The 19909-nt window shown below is 42.1% G+C and overlaps 1 protein-coding gene across 3 annotated transcripts in view; it reads left to right on the forward strand.

Moving 5' to 3' along the window:
* Positions 1-19909, forward strand: part of LOC144822541 (queuosine 5'-phosphate N-glycosylase/hydrolase-like) — a 211438-nt gene that overhangs the window by 61148 nt on the left and 130381 nt on the right. The window contains exon 1 of one of the 3 annotated variants that reach the window (XM_078680189.1): positions 11147-11262. The exons of the other annotated variants lie outside the window; for them this stretch is intronic. The gene's annotated coding sequence lies outside the window, so the exon portion shown is untranslated. Of the gene's footprint in view, positions 1-11146; positions 11263-19909 lie in introns of those variants that run through there. 3 annotated transcript variants of the gene reach the window in all.

Genomic DNA, 19909 nt, shown 5'->3' on the forward strand with positions numbered 1-19909 from the left:
TGATTAAATCGCCTGATCGTTTTCAGGTTTCTGATCAACGCTCTCCTCGTTCCTTTCAGGACTCATCGGCCCGAAAACCGGTGGAGGAGGAGGCGGTAGGGGACGTGGTGGCCAACAGGGACGTGGCCAGTCCCGCCAGACAGACGGCGCGGCGAAGCAGGAGGATTCTACGCCAAAAAGACCACAGTTTGCGAAAAAGAAAGTCGCGGCCTTAACAGCGCATAGATATGCCACAGATAGTGAGAACGCGGCTTCGGAATCTGACGTGGGCTCTGACCTTGCTGGACAGCGCGGCGGAGATTACCATAGTCAGAGAGGCGCTGCGTCCACTACTGAGGGTGACAGCGACTGATGTCTACGTTGTAATAGAAACAGCAGATACGAGACTTGCTCCCCCTGAAAGACTTTATGAAATTGTCCTGTTAATTGAAGGTGACATACAGCGCACCGTTAAAGGGGTATTTTGGGAAAATCTGTCTTCTACGTATGATATTTTGCTTTCGGAGGCTGACTGGCCCCCACCTTTTGTGCTCGCGGCGCCGCGAGGGGAGGAGGTAATCCTCCCCAGTTTCGCGAACACTGTCTCGAAAGAGCATGCGCAGCATTTTGCAGAAGAGTGGTCTCGGGCTCTCGCACCGGCTCTGTACCATAACCAATGTGGTTGGGATAAATTGTCGCCTTGCCACGAAATTCCGTTGCGGTCTCAGTCGCAGCCTCAACCTCAATATCCCATTCGGCGTGAAGCAAAAACTTCCGTTGCGGAAATCCTTGAACAATTAGAATATCAGGGAGTTATTGAAACTTGTGTGTCACCAATGAATAATCCTCTTTTTACTGTGACCAAGCCTGACGGATCATATCGTTTGGTATTGGATTACCGGCATTTGAACTCGCATTGCCGTAACTGTGCAGTACAGAATACTCACGGCTCTGCCCTTGTGGATAGTCTCGTGCGTAAGCGTTTTAAGACAACGCTTGACATATCCAACGGTTTTTATGCCCACAGATTGGACAGCTTTAGCTCCCAATGGACCAGTTTTACGTGCGCTGGGGTCCAAAAACAATTCCGGCGTCTCCCAATGGGCTATAAGAATAGTCCTGGTATATTTACCGCTCGCATTGTCTCTATTCTGGAGGCACTCGACCGAGATGCTTGTTCGTATGTGGATGACATATATCTCACAGACGACGATATTTGGGAGCATCTGTGTCGTGTAAATTCTGTTATTTGTAACTTTGCAGACATGGGTTACAAATTTAACTTTGCAAAATCGCACATTGCTGAGCACACAGTGTTGTTTTTGGGCTATGAGCTCAACAATGAAGGTAGAGGTTTGGCTCCTCACTTCTTAGAGAAGTGCGCACAGTTGCGCGCTCCTACTACACTGAAAAAATTACAGTCTTTGCTGGGTTTCTTAAATTTCGGAAGAACATACATTCCGGAATATGCCCAGCGTATCAAGCCATTGTATGCTTTGATACAACCAACTTTTTCGAAATCATGCTGGCTGCTTGAGCATTCAGCCATTTTGCAATCCTTGCAGGCTGATTTGCTCGCTTCTAAGTTCTTACTGACTCGTGACAACCATACCAACCTGGTGATAAGAATAATACCAGGGACAGTGGGTTTCACGTACCTCACTTTTAATGAAGGAGACACAGTACCTATTGCTTACAAGTCACACTTGTACACTTCGGCTGAGATGCGGTTTCCCACTGTGGAAAGGTTTTAACAGCTGTACAGATGGCTATTCTTAAAGAACGGGCTCTGTCACAAGGGAAACGCATGTTGGTTGTAACACCCTGTCCTCACTTGGAGGCAGTCACGAAAGCCAGTGTACCAAATTCAAAAGCTTTGCACCCTCGGTGGATTCAGTGGGCTGCGTCCTTGACGTCCACGGATGTCACGTTTATTTTTGACGCCTCGTTGCGGTCGCAGGAGTACTTGCAGTATGAGTTTGTTCACCCTGCTCCTCTAGCTATGCGACCTTTGGAGGACTTCCATTGCATCATTTACACTGATGGTTCGGCGCAGGTTGCGCATGGCTCTAAACATGCCTACGTTTCCGCATGCGCCATTGTGGTCGGTGCTATGTTGAACGATGAGTTCATATCCAGGGAAGTGCACACGTTGCCGCTTGGAGATTGCACCGCACAATTGGCAGAGCTTCGTGCTCTTTTACTAGCGTTGGAGTTCGCAGATCCTAGTGTTACTACTCTTATTGTTAGTGATTCTTTCTACTGTGTCCAGTCTTACAATGAAAACTTGTTCTTTTGGATTCAGAATGACTTTCGTGATTCCAAGGGTAGCACAATAAAACATAAATTGATCTGGGTTCGAGTGGCAGAGCTTAAGGCTTCGTTGCCGCTCGTTTTTGTAATTCATACTCTTGGCCATCAGCGTGTGGGAGTCCACGCTGTCGGTAACTCGCTTGCTGATGAAGCAGCGAAATCAGCAGTGTCTACATACTTAGTTGCAGCAGTTACACGGTCCAAAAGTAAGATTGATAGTGACATCTTGGCAGCTGTTGCTGCCACTGAGAAGGGAGGTAAACATCCTTCGGGATTCCCTTCGAAGTACACATACCACTTAAGTCCCGAAAAGGTTCCTTTTGTGAAAATACCTGATGTTGGTGAACGTTTGATTCCCAACTCGGATCGCAGAGCTGACTTGATTACAGCCGCTCATGAAGGTGTGGCGTCTGCGCATGCGGGCGTCTCAGCCACTGTAACTCAATTACAACAACGTTTCTGGTGGCGGGGACTGTACAAACAGACGCGTGATTATGTCCTTCTTTGTGACATATGTCAGCAGATTAAACCTTCGACTGCTGCGCGTCCACCACAGACTCAGTTGTACATTTCTAATAAACCACTGGGTTGTGTTTATTTAGATCACTGTGGTCCTTTTTCCTCTGATACTGCGTATAAGTACATCTTAGTTGCAGTTGATTCATGCACACGCTTTGTGTGGGTCTGGCCCCATCGCAGCGCTGATTCACGGACTGTCATTAGAGATTTGCGCATCTTTGTAGGGATTTTTGCCTGTGGTACCTTCCATTCGGATCAGGGTCCGGCTTTCGCCTCTAAGGCGTATAAGGATGCCATGCATTCGATGGGGGTCCAAGTCAAGTTTTCGTCTCCCTACAGACCTGAGGGTAACAGTGTAGTGGAGCGAATGAACCGTGATTTAAAGCAATCTTTGACAGCTCGAGTTATAGGCACTGGCAGAAACTGGCTAGCCCACCTCTATGGCATGCAGCGTGCTCTTAATAATCTCCCTAGAAGGTCTCTGGGTGGGCGGACCCCATACGAAATGCTCTTTGGCATCAAAATGTACGTCCATGACCTTGACGGTCTAGACTGTGTGGTTCGCGCCACTTCCTTTGACGCAGATGAACATTGCAATGTTTTACAGAATCTACAAAAGACCAGAGACGGTCTTGCAAAGGAACATTTGCCCTCCACGTCGGATGTTGCGTTGCAGATCCCGGTAGTCGGCTGGCTACCACAAGTTGGAGAACTGGTTCGAGAGAAGATCGATAACAAGAAAGAATTTGGTCCGTCCTATCGAGCTCCGGTTCCATTCCTTGGAGTGAAGGGCACGAGAACAGTCATTTTACCACCGCTTCCTGGTCGTAAGGAAAACAGGTTTATTTCAATTGACAATGTCAAGATACACAGAGTGGCCGATTCTTCTTAGTATGACACCAGCAGTTTCCTGTCCTTCCATTGTGAGACATTCGGTTGTGCCCACTGCTTTTAATTATGATTCAGAAGTGGCCATTGAATTACCTGCAATTTCCAGTCCTTTATTGAGTACTTTGCCAGGTGCGGATTAAAATGAAATAGACTATGCATATCCCACTGATTTGTCCATGCCTGACCTGCAAGCACGTTTAGCCACGGAATCCAGATTTTCATTTGACTCTGTTTCCCTTGCCTCGAAGAAACCCTCTCGTTTTGCAGTTTATGCTACCTTATTCAAAAAACATTTTTTGATTCCCCCTTGGACATATATCTGGCTGGTGCTTTTTTCGATATATCTTTTTATGTCAATTGGTTTTGTGTTTTATTTTTTCTGGTTGGTAAATGGACACTATGTCGAGGAAAGAACATGCATTCGCCGTCTCAATGGAACTTTGGCTCCCCTTTCCTCATCACATTCTGCACACAGACTGAAAAGAGACTTGACATTTGTTAACATCACTGCTTGGCCTGTCCTTGATGGGATCGTGTGGGATGCCGTTCGATGTCAAATTCATGGCCCTACGGAAGTTGTTAATGTCCCTAACGTGCTTAGAGTTAATATGGGGGATGTGGTGAAACAGAACATACGTTCTGATGATTGGGATGTTCAGGCCGTAGAGTCTTTATTTTCTGATTTGAAATATTATGCTGCCTTTGATGCTGAAGATTTATATTTAGAATCTGCTAATTATGGTGATTTATTTTGCTTTCAACATTTTGGCAATCACTTCTTACATAAAACAACGTCCAGAAGGAATACTGTGAATTATACACAATGGGAGCATTGCCCAGCTCCTTTACAAGGCAGTTCAAGTACTTTTTTGAAAAAGTACACATATTTTACTGACTTCAATCAGTCTAATCCCGAGTCCTTTTATTTTAAAATGACGCAGAAGCCTATGTCCAAGGTTAGACTTACCGATACCAAACTATTGTATTCGAAGTCCTTTCTAGATCAGCTGGCTATTGGCGGTTATGAAGTCTGGAAGGAAATAATTGACCTAAAATCAGTTTGGGGTTCTAAGGACTGGCAGGTACAAGGCGCTGAGGCTTTGCACCGTGCATGTCTCATCCCTAATCAGATTTTGTTTTTGAATTCTACTATTTCACAAACGACATGCTTTGGATTGGCTACTGCTAAAAAACTAAATTTTCCCTCTATCCCTGAGTTAGAGGAATATTCAGGCTGGAGTAATCATACTCAATTTTCGATTAGAGAATTACAGACCCTGTTGCTGAATTCTTCCTTTAACATCTCCAGTATAGACCCAAAAGGTTGGCTGGTGTGGCACAGGAGTGCTGATTCTTGCCAGCGCCGTTTTCTGGGTTTGTCTGACGGCTTTGCTCTGCTTAAACCAGATTCACGTTTTGAAAATGAGCATTCTGTCACAACTTACTCTGTGGGTAAATTATGTCAAACCTGGCTGAAACATTCTAAATTGTCTGCAGTTAAATTACATCTTGCAAAACTAAATGATGATGTAGATTTAAATGATTTCGTAAAAGGCCCGGCTAGTGGTAGGTCGAAAAGACGGATATATGCTGTGTACAATGAAATGTGGAAAACATCGCAGATTGAGGCTGCAACACGACTTAGGGCTATAGATCAGGCAAATCTGGAGAAAGTCCTTGCAGTGGTGGACAATAGTATTAACATGCTTTCTTCACGCATTTACACTTTAGATAACATTGTGTCTTCTGTAGTGGATATTGTGCATGATGAGGTATCTGTGTTGTACCATGGTCAGAATCAATTGCGTTCTATCATGCAGTTTGCATGGACCCTGCAAACACTTAAATCTGGCAAGGTGCCATGGGGATACATGAACGTGTCCTCTCTTTTTGCACCCTTTAATTTGACTGACAAACAACGCTTGCTTTCTATGCGTGATGCTTCTTTTTCTATGTTACATATTGAGAAATTGGAATCCTTGCCTTTTTCTGTGGCAGAAGCCTCAGCTGCAACGTGGCTTATCCACGGTCTGTTAACATTACCTTTTGCTTTGTATAAATTTACTAACTGTATGAAATATGTTGCCATAGGTCGCTATGAGCCTTTGGGTAGTGGTTTTCTCCATGAAGTATGGTCCCTTCCTTTCACTTATAGATGTTTGAAGGACGGCCAAGAAGTTTATCTTAATGGGGAGGAATGTACAGAAACTCCAGATCATTCGTTAATGTGTAGACACATACAATTACACGGTTCTTGCAATCAGGACCGACCAAACTTAGCCTGTGTTTTAAAAGGCACTCCTGTACCAGCAATTATCCCGACTTTTACCTTGTTAGGGAATGGAAGTTATTTACTTTTGAATAATGAAGATTGTTGCGGGTTAATTAAAGGTGTAGCTTATGTGGTAACAGTAAGTGAACGTGTCGTTTGCTGCAGAAATGTCCTGTACCCACCCACACATGAAAATAGGGAGGTTTCCATTTGGCTACGCATACCAACCTTGAAGGCAGAGTTCAACGGCATGACTAGACTGAGGGCTCTATTGTCCCAGAAAGAAGTGGCCTTGAGTTCGGCTCGGGAAACTTTCGTGCTTCACATTGCTAACACCCGGACCGAGGTTCAGGCCCTTTTAAATACTGATTTACCGTTGCATTTTGGCGAAATGATACATTCTATCTTTAACGCGTCCTCGACATCTGGGCTAGCGCATTTTTTTAAAGCAGTTAGCAGCGGCCTTGTGACTTCATTTGAAAAAATATTTGGAGTAATCCCTAGTTTCTTTCATTCCATTTTCTCGAGTCTGTTTGGTGGATTCCCGGTTTTACTGGCACTAGCGGCAGGCGTCCTAGTTGTTCTCTGCTTCCTTAAATATGGATGCCCCGAATGTGGAAGAAGCGGCCCAGCCTCTGCTACCGCTGTTTCGCAACCGAATGCGTGAATATTTTGGCATGCTGCCGCTTGCGATTTTAAGCACGGCATATGGATTATCGTTTCGATTTTCCTACTTCACCTGTGTCCAGCCTGTGTTTCACTGCCTGAGTTGTGATTTTGATTGGGCCATTGATTTGTGTCTCTGCGGGCCGGTTTCTCCTGGCGTCGATTTTAATCAGCTGATGAGTCCTATCACTACTCACGAGTTGGTTTGTTCTGACGAGAGGATTATGGCAATAGCAGCGGTGCATGGACTAATGGGTCCCTGGGATATATTCACGGCAGCGCAGGATTTCTTGGAACTGAGCTTTCTGGAGAACCCACCGAGTTGTCCTCTGATGGTAATAGAGGCTCCTATACTTGGGGAACACGTATGTTCTTTTCCACTTTTGAATTGGATGGCTGAACTGTTTTCTGATGAAGACGGTGATTTCATGCTGGAGGCTGTTGCTGCATATTTTGCTTATACGGTCTTGTCCTGAAAACTTTTCTATTATTTCTTTCCGGACATTTGACTTTCAGCTTGCATATTTTGCGATTTTTCGTACATTGATCAATTTCCCAGACCTATTGACTTGAGCAAAATATTAAATTTTTTTTACAGTTCATTCATGGCTCACAGTTCTTGAACTCTGCTTTCATGAAGTTGCCCTTATCTTATCTTATCTTATCTTATCCGTCCTCGGATCATGGGGGGGTGTCATATAGCTACTATATATCTTTATAATGCGTTAAGTTAGCATAGGCACATTACATGTTTAAACGCCATTTTTCCTTTTGCTGCTTCTGCACACGACACTTAATTGTTGATTTAGCTTTCAACCTAGTAGTTCATTGTGGTTTACATGAGAATAATATGTTATTACTCTGATATCAGCTTTGCTTAATAAACTATGTCTGTACAGAGAGTGCTGAAGCTTCAGGAACAACAAGATACTGAATTGTTATGAGGTCTGATCTCCGCGCCTTCATAGACATAACATAAGTGCAGCTTCTGCCAATTTTGGCTTTTAGGCGGGTTTTATATTGCTTTGCTACACACACAAACACACTTGATGCTGTTCGCATGCAGAGAGAGCTGGTGTATGCTGATGTGATCCCTTCATTCTAGGACACTGAGATATGGGCCCGCCCTAATTCAACCCAAAGAGACCTTCTTAGCTATTAATATAATATGCGAGTTAGGGAGGGTGAGAAATAAGTGTTGTTAACCCTTATTAATTTACAGCATGGTAACATGCTGTCACCGTTCGCTTTCTATGGACTAGTAACTATGCTTGTAGCTTTGTTGTTGATAATATGTTTACTTGTATTATCTAAGATACTGCGCCTGAGAAGACGGCATTAGTAAATAAACATTTCAAATGCTCACGTGTTCTTCTTTACTCCCTGTTCTGGTTTGTAATGATTGTATAACGAAAGAGTGCTCATGTGTTCCACGTAACCTGAGGTTGGTGAGTTCATGTTCTGGTTTGTCTAAACATTGGGAGTAGGTTATGACCAATGAGACACTGTAGCTAGCTCGGTAAGGGGTTTGTTGGGTACTAAGGTGAGTTTTGGGTCACCCTAATTCGCTGAGGTTCCAATCCTCTGTGCACAGTTCTGTGGGAGAACAGAAACCCTGCTACACTGTCAAGAATAAAACACAGTGGTATGGTAAAAAATCACCCCGTGTGTGACACCAAAAGTTTATGTGGAATAATAGGATACTTACTTGGGAGGATCCACCGAGGGTAGTTAAACAAAAAATGCAGAATAGTGTATACAATCGACATGATTCTCAAAGGACCTATGGAAACTTGACCTCTATTTACCCTAAATTGATCACGGAGCAGCAACCTCCTCAAAAACGAGAAGAAGGCTTATGAGAATGTGATGCAATACTTTTTTCCTTTTTTTGCGGACCTACAGGCAGCAGAAAAAAATTGAGGCATTCACTCTAGGGGATGTAATCTGATTCACCGAGACCCAAAGAGTGACGGGTAAATATTTTGGTGCGATGAGAAGGCTGCTAGCTACAACTCCTTTCTTCATCCATTCTAAAATTGACATGAGATATGACAAACAAATTCTTGTCTGAAAATTAATGCTGTGTTGGTACCGATTATGCCCAGTGACACCCGCTGTCAGGCTCCTCATATACATAGATACGTTAGAAAATTGATAGACACAGCCAGAGCTGTGGTCATTATTTTATGAAGTGCTACTATCCCAGAGGCCATATGCGCTGACATTGATATGACATACTTTGTGTCAGAAGAAGGTAGTTCGAGATGTGGTTAAGGGTATAACAAGGCAGACACTTGTCTCTTCAAGAGTGACTTGTTCAAAATTACAAATAAAAACCATACAAGCAAAGGAATGGGTTATTTCATATGTCACACACACCGGGTTTCACATTTGCCTCCTTAGGCTAGCAAAAGAGTTTTGTAGATACGACCAGGAGGGTGCGTCTCAACCTTCTGATTTACATAGGTGAAAGCTACTAATCTTCAACTTCATTAGGGTCTTTCACATAGCTAGAGTCAAACGAAGGGAAATTGTTGAGGGCTTCTCTTTGCACTTAAAGATTGTGTCTGCAATGTAAAGGTGGGACGTTGAGCATATCACAGTTTTGAATAAGTTATTCAGCTCCATCTAATTCAACAGGAAACCACTAATGTGTTTTTCTGGCGAAGTTTTCTCCCATTATCCCGAGAGTAGTCTACCAGAACCAGTACTGGTAAGGGATCATGTGTTTGAGGCTGGATCAGTTCCCTAACAAGTTGGAGAAAATCCTAGCGTCTGCAGTATTTTGATCTGCCTCCTGGTCGGCAATGATGTGCCCACTCCTTAAATGGAGACCTTTGATCTGATTGGGGTTCTCTGACAAGGGCATGGATGTTTTAATAAAAATTATTTTGGGGGCAGTTGCTGTGAAAATACCATACAAGGCGCCAGGCAGGAGGTAGGCTGCGCAAGCCCAGTAACCAACTCACCTTTGGCGGAAAGTCTGAAATTACCCAGCTGGGCAAGCGAATGGCACCTTTCAGATGTACTATGCAGTTGCATACATCAAGGTGCTTATTTCGGAGGAAGGAAGTGGGTAGGATCCCCTCCAAAAATCATTTTGTTTTCTACTGAGTCACTTTGAATCTGGAAAAATGGACGGAACTTGTGTGCAAATATTATTTAAGTATGTTTAAAAGATTGCACCCGAGTAATATGAGAAATATTTTGGTGAAATCATTTTTATAAAAAACATTCCGTTTTCTAGACTGTCTATTAAAATAAGCTATGGCCATGTAAAAAACACAAACTTTGATCTTGTTTGTACCCTGACTATTGAGGTGCCTGTCCAGAGAATGTGGACTATCACCTTTCTTTATGCCCCTCTTGCTGTTTCTGTTTCCTTCAACCTTGTCTTTCTGCCTCATCACTTTCTTCTCCTACCTCACCCTCTTCAACTCCTCTGACTCTCCATTGCTTTTTCTTTCATTATGCATTTCTCACACTCTCTCTGTGTTGCCTTTCTTCTCAGTGTTTCTCCTAGCGCGCTCTTGTCTGTCACTCCTACCAGATATCTAAATCACTAAAGCAGGAGTTGGTAGCACAAGCAGAATTGTTGAAATTGGACCCATGCCGCTCGCATATCTGTCATAGATTATAAGAGGGATAGGCCGCCAGTCACTTCCTAACAGACACTTTACAGTGATAACAAAAAATCACTTTTCACAGGTGACAGAAAGGCTCTCACACGGAGCCGTTTTAAGACATGGGCAAAGGTGACAGAAAGCTCTCACACGGAGCCGTTTTAAGACATGGGCAAAGTGGGCATTTGCCCACGGCATCCACATTCTGGGGAAAGTGAACTTTCTCTATGGCTAATTTCTGTTATATTTGTATCTTTTTTCCATTGTCTGAGGTTCCGTTTTATTTTTGTATCTTATGTTTCCCCCCCCCCCCCTTAGTTTTATATAGCTAGAATTTGACTCAAAGGTTTCAGATCGCTTTACATGAGCAACAGTTGCGTTACACAAGAGCACATTCATTTTTTTGTTAGGCTCGGGGAGATTAATTAATTTGCCCAGAATCACAGGATGTTGAGCGTCCCTGCCGAGACTCGAACCCAGTTCCTTATCGTCGAGGTCGGCTACTCTGGCCCTAAGGCCACATCCTCTCCCCGTTAATCTCATACCTTTAACGTATAACTCAATATTGTTAGGCAACATAGGACTTGAATTAGCAAAAAATGGTTGATAAAATTCAAATTTGTTCCAAACAGGGCACCACAAAATATTTGTTTGGCATAAGCCCCTAAACTCCTTAAGATGAGACTGGTCACACATTGGATAGGATAAAAGGTTCGACCCGACTCCAATCTGTGACCGGCTGGTTAGTTAAATGCAGATGTCTACAGAAGATGTATTCACCCACTGATTAGCTTTATTGATTGAAATGTCCCTGAATCAAGGTTGGGCACAATATATCACTAGTTGATGTATAACCGAGGTGACAAACAAAAAGATATTCAATGTTGCAACTAAATTGGCACAGTCGGCACTCAGTTAATTTTATGGCAGCCTGCTGGTTATAAAATCTCTGTGTATGTATATTTACTGTCTAGTGCCCCACTGTGAAAAAGGCAGGTAAGAATTTAATTTTGTGCTTGAATTATTAGTAATTACTTTAGGGTTTGTGCAGATCTCTGTCGAAAAACATAGCTGTGGCCTAACATTTCTCATTATCGGTTATAATTAGAATTAGCACACCGTCCATCTTGGTCTCATATCCGGTAGCAATTAAAAACGGATATTAAAACCGGTCCCTAACAGGCTGTATGTTCATGCCATGATTACAGGCAATAACCCCAAGTGATTTAGAGTTTAAATGTGAAAACTTTAAGGTAATCCATCAGTTATTTAAATCCTGATTTTTGTTTCACGTTTTTACCTAATATTGGATTCCCTAAGAGTTTTTGCTATTTTTAGTATGTTGTGTTCCTGTATTTTTTGTGTGTGATAAATTACTCTTGGATACTTTGTACTGAGTTGCCTGTAGGTGTTTTTAACAGCCCATGATTGAGAGCTCTGGAGTTGAGGATGAAGGCAAAGTGAGCTTCTCACGGTACCTGGTAGTGATTCAAACAGGAGTTCAGAATACATGGTCAGTCAAATCATTCTCTGCAGAGCTCACACTGCAATGATCACTTATTCTAGTTGCAGTTGTCATTCTGGGCAAATGTGGGATGGAGGTGAAATGTGACAAAATATTGTCCAGGCAAAAGAAAATGCAGTGTTACAGGGCGGTGGGTATGTAGTGTGATTGGGGGTAGTAAACTAGAAGCAAGGAAATGCATTCAGGAGAGAATGAAAAGAGGCGCTGAAGAGGAACAAAAGAAGTAAAACATGGATGGAGGAGATGTGGCTAGAAAAATGGTGTACAAGTCTAAGATAGAGTGAACATAACAGGCTTGGTTGAGACAGTGTGAAGACCATTACCTCTTCCACAAGCCTCAGTAATATTTATTTCATAGTCCTATAATCAAAATCATTGACAAAGCCAAAAGTCCTAGCTGGTTTTAGGTATATGTCATGTTGTGCAGTGTATCTCGAAGAAGTAACAGAAAGCTCATAAGGGCACCGAAATGCCGGTCAGATGGCACGCTATAGAAATCGGAGAAATGTAACTTATGTGTTTAAGCAACTTGCCCATTTTAGATACCCCACACACACTTTTTTCATCCCACCTAAATCCCTACCTCCAATAAATGTACAATACACTGGGATTTATGTTCCTGTTAATTTAGTTAAACAAGCTTTTTCAGCAATATAATAAAGACCAGCACAAGTCAGTGGAGTAGCAAGGATACCAGGGCATAATTTACCAGTCCACCAGTGATTCGACTGAAAGTACCTTTAATTGGGGGCGAACAACAGACTTACAGACAGATAAGCCGTTGACCCTTGCCTATAATCATGTCACCGCGTAGCTGGGGGAGAGGGTGTAAACTTCCGAAAGAAAGTATACCTTAGGTATCTCCCTTACATCTGCAGTAGGCTTGCATGATTATTGCTCTCACTAGAGAAAAAATAAAGGGCTTTCCAGAATGGTACAGATTTAAATCCAAATGAGTGCTTGGCCTTTCTTCAATTCTCAGTCACACACACAGCATTGTTTTAAGGTATGGGCAAACAGGACTATGGCCCAGGGCGCCAACCTTTCAGCAGGCCCCCTAGTTAAGGTGACTAGACATCTACTGCTATTTGTGCTAACCTTATTGTGAGTGTCAACAAATACAAAGCTTTTTGAGCAGCTGAGTGATACCTGCACTTTTGTGCCTCACTCACTATACAATGCGTTGTTACCGCCAAGATTTTCACTTTGCCTTTGGGCGTCTTCCTTGTAGAAAAGGCATATCTAACACACTACGAATGATGAAAAGTTCTAATGCCAGTTAAAGGTTACTGTTACTAAGCTACCTCTTTAAAAAAATCTTTATTTGCTTTTGTGCATTTTAAACATTCTAGTACATTCTGCACATTATTATGGTTGTACTTAGTTGAATTCGAAGTAGTGGCCATGGATAACTAAGTTAGAATAAGAAAAAACAGTGTCCTTCAGAAAATGCCTATAGAATAACCCTGATAAGCAAATTCCATAGAAAACACTTCATACTGGCGCATCTACTACAGTACCTTACTTGACTATGTTGGTTTGTTACAGCTTCGATGGTCTGTTACAAAGTAACTAGTGAAGTGATAAACAGGGAGAAGGCAGGGTAGGTAAGGGGGGAGGTTAGAGCGGTCAGGTAGCAGGTGAGGCGTTAACGGAGCAACGTTTTCGATTAAGTTTTTGTTGAAAGCAGTGTATGATAAGAGTATTTAAATCTCCCCCTTTTTAATTCGGTCTCTTATCTAGTTTTGCTCTAATAGAAGAAGAAGCTTTTAACATTTTGTACTTATTTCCATTGCTCAAATTGTTCATTCATGAATTGTACCTTAACTATGTTCTGCTCAATAAAAAAATGTATTTTAAAAAAAAAAAGAGCATCTAAAGCCCTGGGTGTTGCAAACTAGCTAATAAGATAGACCGGCTTGTGGAACGATTTGACGCTGTGGTTTCAAGGGGGGGGACCAGCCTTGGACATCAACCCTTTCAACTGCTCTAGCTACATGACCCAATTTGCTGCGATGGGGCGCTTGCGGAGACCCCTGCACCCCTCTCTGCTTAATGCAGGGCTCTCCGAACCAGCCCATTTTAGAAGGGTCCGGGAGCAAGCTGCTATGGAGGGTGGACATTTTGACTCCATTGGGAAATAATTGTTCATTTTTCTAGGATGAGTGCCTCAAACCTAGCTCTCTCTTATTGAATACACATTTATTTTTATTTTATAGTTATTTTTTGGGATGTACGTTTCCTGGTCAGTTACCTGTTGACACTTTTACTGACTTTAAAAGAGTTTTTTTAACATTGTTAGTTCTGCATGACATTCAGAAGTAAAGGTCAAAAGTATTCACTGCATCAAAAGGTTTGCCCTTCCTTTCTGTAAAAAGAGCTATTTATGTTCAATGTAATTGTCCCGAGCTATTAATATTATTAGTGATGTAATTAGTAGCCACCGGGCAAAGTTGCCAGCTGTAATGTAAGAAAATGCTTTCGTCAACTTGCAATTTCTCTACATGGGTAATGCTTTTGTCAGCTGTAGCTGTATTGCCCAAGCATTAGCGTAATAACATTACTAATAGATCTCCCTAATCAGAGATGCATGATTTATCACTCAAATTGCAGCTTTAAAAATATTTGGGAAATTCAACAATTTTTCTCTTGACATCAGCATACAAGTTCTGCAAATCCATAGTTTTCACCTTGGAATGCACACTTTGAAGTTTACTAAACCTATATTAATTCAGCAAAGCACAATCTTCTAATTTAGTAGTCTGGACTGCACAGGGGAGAGCAATTTACAGGTAGCCTGGAGAGCTATGTTAAAAGCCCAGGAGCTACTTGTCAGAGAAACGTGCTCTATATTATTTTGTCCTTTTTACACTTTAACTAATACAAATGGAAACATGCAAACTGAGGTCACGGTATCCCACAGTTTGTAGTGGTATAAAGCAATAAATGCTTTCATCTATTTTTATATTAGGCTTTGTTTCTGTATAAAAGTAAGAACCTTCAAAAATTCACCTCCCTGAATGGTAGCTCACTGGAGTCTCACAACGGACGACATTTCATAAAGTCGGCTGTAGAGTTTTCCATATTAATCAGAAACATAACTTGCAGCTTGATGGACCCGTGTAACTTGACAACTCTTCATTCAGAAACTGAAGCCTGTAAGATAGGACAGCTCTACTGTAAAGTGCCTGGGCCAGTAAATTCTGTGAAATTTTAAAGATCGATCTGATATGTTAGATTGAACCGGTGAGTTTTGTGTCATCAAAGTTAAAAATTTTTCTCACAGATATCTGATCCTCTAAAACAGGGTTCTCCAAAGTCGGTCCTGGAGGGCTGGTTCCATGCCAGACTTTTAAGATACCTACATTTACCTAAATGTGGATATGCAAACATTCTGCCATGGACCAGGGCCTTTAGACCTGACTTTGGGTAACCCTGCTCTAAAATATGCTTAATCCAATGAATGGCTTTGCTGTCAAATGTATAGACCTGTACACATTTTGAAGCCTAATGTATAATTGTTGTGTTTGAGACCTCAGCCTCTAAAATCTTTCTACACCAATGGGAAGCTATCCTGTCAGAACCCTGAGCCTGGAAATTATCTGTGCCCTGAGGGATACCTCTGCTGTATGAACCTGAAGCTGAAAGAAATCTGGATAGCTTTTCTGCCATTGGCCTGAGCCAATAAATTCAAACATGCATAGTTATTATTATTTCTATTCCATGCCAAGGCTGTGGAGTTGAGTGGGACTGCCTCTGTGTTGGCACCTCACAAATTCAGACTCTTGGAGTAAAAGGGAATATTTCTAGTAGGGCACTGGCATAATGCCCACATCGGCAATATGTTCCTGCATAAAACATTAAGGGCCTGATGTAGAGTTTGGTGGCTGGGTCCTCTGTCACAAACCTGACAGATATCCCATCTGCTTTATTGCAAGTGCCATAGCATATAATGCACTTGGAATAAAGAGGGCGGGATATCTATTATGTCTGTGATAATGTAACCCGTCCGCAAAACTCTGAATCAATGCGTTAGTTGTTTAGTGTAGGTGGACAGACATTCCAGCCTGCCTTGTATGCCTTTGTAGTTTCTATCTTTTTTATGTTGCACATAGTATGCCCCAAAGTATGTCTTTGCCCAGAAAGCACAGAAGTACCCCTTTCCATGTCTTTTCAGAAAGTAAAAAAGAGGCTACTAACTAATACAGTGCTGGTAAGTGGATGGCCTCCTGAAAACTTCAGCCAGATCTTACACTAGTTTGGATGGGACTGACTGTGTGGATCTACAGCCATCAAATAGGTCCTATTCTACCTGCTTTTCCAGTTTCCATTGATTTGATAATTGATACACAAGATCTTGTTACCTCAGAACTGAGGTTAAACTGAAATCAGTTACACATTAACCTTTTTATATTGATATACTGTACACGCCTATCATGTGCAAACAACCTTGTTTTGATTGTGACAGCCCTGGGCTTGAAATCAAGGGTCACACTCATTTATTGACTTTTTTTGGAACTTTGAATTTCTTTCCCCTTATTGATAGTGCCAACGGCTTCTTAAACTCAGTTCAAAAGAGTTAAAGTATGCCTGCCATCAAAGGAAGATAACACCTTCCAGTACTTGCTCTCATAAGACCTGTACCTAAATGGACGGGTAGAGGAATGCAGCAACATGTCAACTGTGAGGAAAAGGTGAGGGAAGAGAGAGGAGGAAAGAAGGAGGGATATGCATGGGGCTAGAAATAAGACTAGATCAGGGACAGGTAGAACTAGAGCAGGGGCAGAACATAAACAAGTATTCGCAAATCCTTTTGGCCATGCATATGAGCGATATTGGCTTTGGCAATGTTTTGTAGTCGTGCTGTACAGCAGCGAAAATGCTTTGCAGTGTGGCCAAAACAAATTTTAAAAAAGCACTATAGCGCAGCCAGGTCTAGTGTGCTTTTTCTTTTAAAGTGAATAGACACCATATGCATAATAGTCTTTGTTTAACCCCTCCCATGCTGGTGACGGAACCGCTCCGTCACCAGCCATGGACGCGCTGTGCTGATGACGGAGCGGTTCCGTCACGGCCCGCTCGCGCGCCTGTGCGGCGCGGATTAGTCACTGCGCTGGACGTTCTGTTGCGTGGGCGGGGCCGTGACGGAACCGCTCCGTCATCAGCACAGCGCACCCGAGGCTCGTGACGGAGCGGTTCCGTCACGAGCATGGGAGCTCCGCGCGGCCCCCTTACCCCCATAGCGCTGCGGCGGAATTGCCGCCGCAGCGAAGGGGTTAATTCCTATTTTTAGCCATCCTACAGAGCAGCCACGCTGCTATACAGGATGTCTACAAATCGTTGCCAAAATCGCCAATGCCCGTGCTGTGGAGCGCGAACAAAAGGCAATGCCACAATCAAAAGTCTCAAAGGCAAGACTTATTTTATTTGCCAATGTTTGTTAGGTCTCTGCACAATGTCCCCCACCACCCCTCCCCCCCGTGAAGTCAGTTAATCTCCGCATGCATATTAAAAATAAAATAAGACCTTTGGTAAAAGAAAATCCTATCACATAAAGGAAGCAAATGCACCCATGTCCATGTCTTAATGAAAATACATTTGGAAGCAGATGAAATCTTTTGTCACAATGAAAGCAAATAACATCTTCTGTCATGATAAACATCTATTTCATAGGAGAAAGGGGCTTCTCTGAAGTTGTGTGGCATAGTAAACCTTAGCTACTACAATGGCAAGAGGTTCGACAAGGATAACAAGGAAAAATAAAAGTAGTTCCTCAATCACAGCATGGTAAGCAATCAAGCTGAAATAGTCAGCAACTGACCCCGGCTCCAGTTGAAAGAAGAGGAAGTGAAGCCAGGATGTGCTGGCCAATTACAAGTCAGCAAATAAGAGTAACATAGAAGACAATGAATGTTAAGCAATGGGCAGGCTGCAAGGCCCTTGTTTTATGCACTATCTCGCAAGCTAGAGCACATTCAATGAATGCGCTGTCGCAGACAAGACCTAAAAAGGCAGAACAGGAGGAGAATGAATGAGATGATGCCAGATCTGCACCTGTTTAGCAGGAAAAAAAATATTTGTCATGGTGCTAGTTAAATTTAGTGAGTTTTTATGTTGTTTCGCTTAACAGTAATTATGTACTAAACATCTATAGGTGACCTATTCCTAACCAAAAATCATCCCCATTTTAATATTGTAATATTACACGGCGTGAAGGTGATAGCCAGCAAGAGTGCGGGTGGAAGTGAGGAGAAAACGTTAGAAAGACGTGGCGAGCAGGACTGAAAATCAACAAATTTGCTCTAAACCCAAAGGTCAACATTTTTTAAATGAAGTAGCTACTAGATTTACTAAGACTTCTTTCAGACATCCTTTTTAGGTAGGAGTAATATTTATTTTGAATGCTATCCTAATATGACCGACCTTTTCCCAACTGCACTTATCTCATTCTGGCATATGAGTAATTCTGATCCAGCCCCATAAATTCTACACTTTTTCTTTTTTCCAATAAAAATATGGCTTTCCAAGTCCGAGCATTATGAGTGCTATTAACTGAGGAACAGGTAAATTAGAAACGGGTACTTGACTGCATTAGGACATCTAATATTTGTTGCGTTACGTTTACCCATTTTGGTATGGGCTTTAATACTGACAGGGGTTGTATGTCAAAACCAGCAAATTTGAGGCTAAGTAAGGATGTGGGCCATCGTTCCTCAGTCCTTGCGTTGAAGGGTTGATAGAAGAGTGGTTTGTTTGGTCAGTGTACCTCTTTTCGCAGAAGTTCAGGAGGGCATTTATTAGGACTAGCATATGCTTTGGGGTGTAGTGAGGTGCGCTGGAACTGATGTGTACCTATTGTAAAGATTTTTGTCTATCAAGATCAAGTCTTCTTAAGAATTGATATTCAAACTTGATCAATTTTAATTTAATTCATGCTTTGTAGCTAAACATATTCCAAAACTCATTGTTTGTCATGTAGTTCACCATCTATTCCTTTGGGGAGAAGCATTAAACACCATCTATAAAGTTTTATATACTTAATTCCAACCGGTATTTACCAGTCTTACTCCATTATGCCCTGCAATGTACCATTTGCTACTTTCTTATAAATTCCTTAAGGGAATACAGAAATGCTATTCACTTTCAACCAATGATAGTGGTCCAGTGTGCTTTATGATTCGTCATCTGCATTGACAAAAATCCCTGGACTAGATACCCTAAATCCCCTGTTCATAAATTGTTAGTTAGTTGAGTTTTAACCAGGGTGGCAGAGAAAAGTTGCAGTTATGCACAGAAATGGCCACACCGACTTACCCAACAATTCCCCTTGGAGACCCCAAGCCTCTTATGAAGTTGTTTGCAAATTAGTTTAGTGTTTATTTGTGTTCTAGAATGCAATTTATGACAAGATTTCGCTGAAAAAATCGAATGGGAAATACTGTCATAGTGAAACATTCAAATGAAAATACATTTCGAGCTTTAAAATGTCACCAAATTGGCAGCATTTTTTATAATATTTATGGAGATATGTATTTATTACACTATCACCTAATCGTGTTTTAAGAGCTTGGAGCAATGTCGAATGCATTAGAATACAGTAGCTGCTATATGGGAATGATTTGGCATGTAGAAGTGGAGAGGGTTGACGAGCTTTCAATGGGATATACAGCATGCAGCGTAGCAAAATAATGACGTAAGTGTATGGGCTAATATTAAATGAGGAAATTGAATATTTCCTCAAAACTCGAAAATAGCACTTCTAAAACTTAACACCTCCCAGTTCTAAAAATAAATACTTCGAAAAGGGAACATTTCTCAAAGTTTTGGTTTCCGAAATACATAGTATATCAAGTTAGTGAAGTGTGTAAGGGAAGAAGAGTTTAAGAGTATGGGATTGGAGTTGGGGATAAAGGATTAAAGTATAGGGTAAGGGCATGGGGCATCAGACTGAATTAATGTTCATATGTAAAAAAAGAAAAAAATAATGTTCAAGTGTGTGGTTTGAAATTTAAGTGTAAGAGGTAACCTGAAGGGGTTGGCTGGAGAATTCCATGTAACTCCCTCTTCCCCCCTCCATAGGGGTACCCTCTGGGTGCACGGAGTGTGTCGCCTCTTTTT

The sequence above is a fragment of the Lissotriton helveticus genome, chromosome 3_1, assembly GCF_964261635.1.
Source record: "Lissotriton helveticus chromosome 3_1, aLisHel1.1, whole genome shotgun sequence".
Lineage (NCBI taxonomy): Eukaryota > Metazoa > Chordata > Amphibia > Caudata > Salamandridae > Lissotriton > Lissotriton helveticus.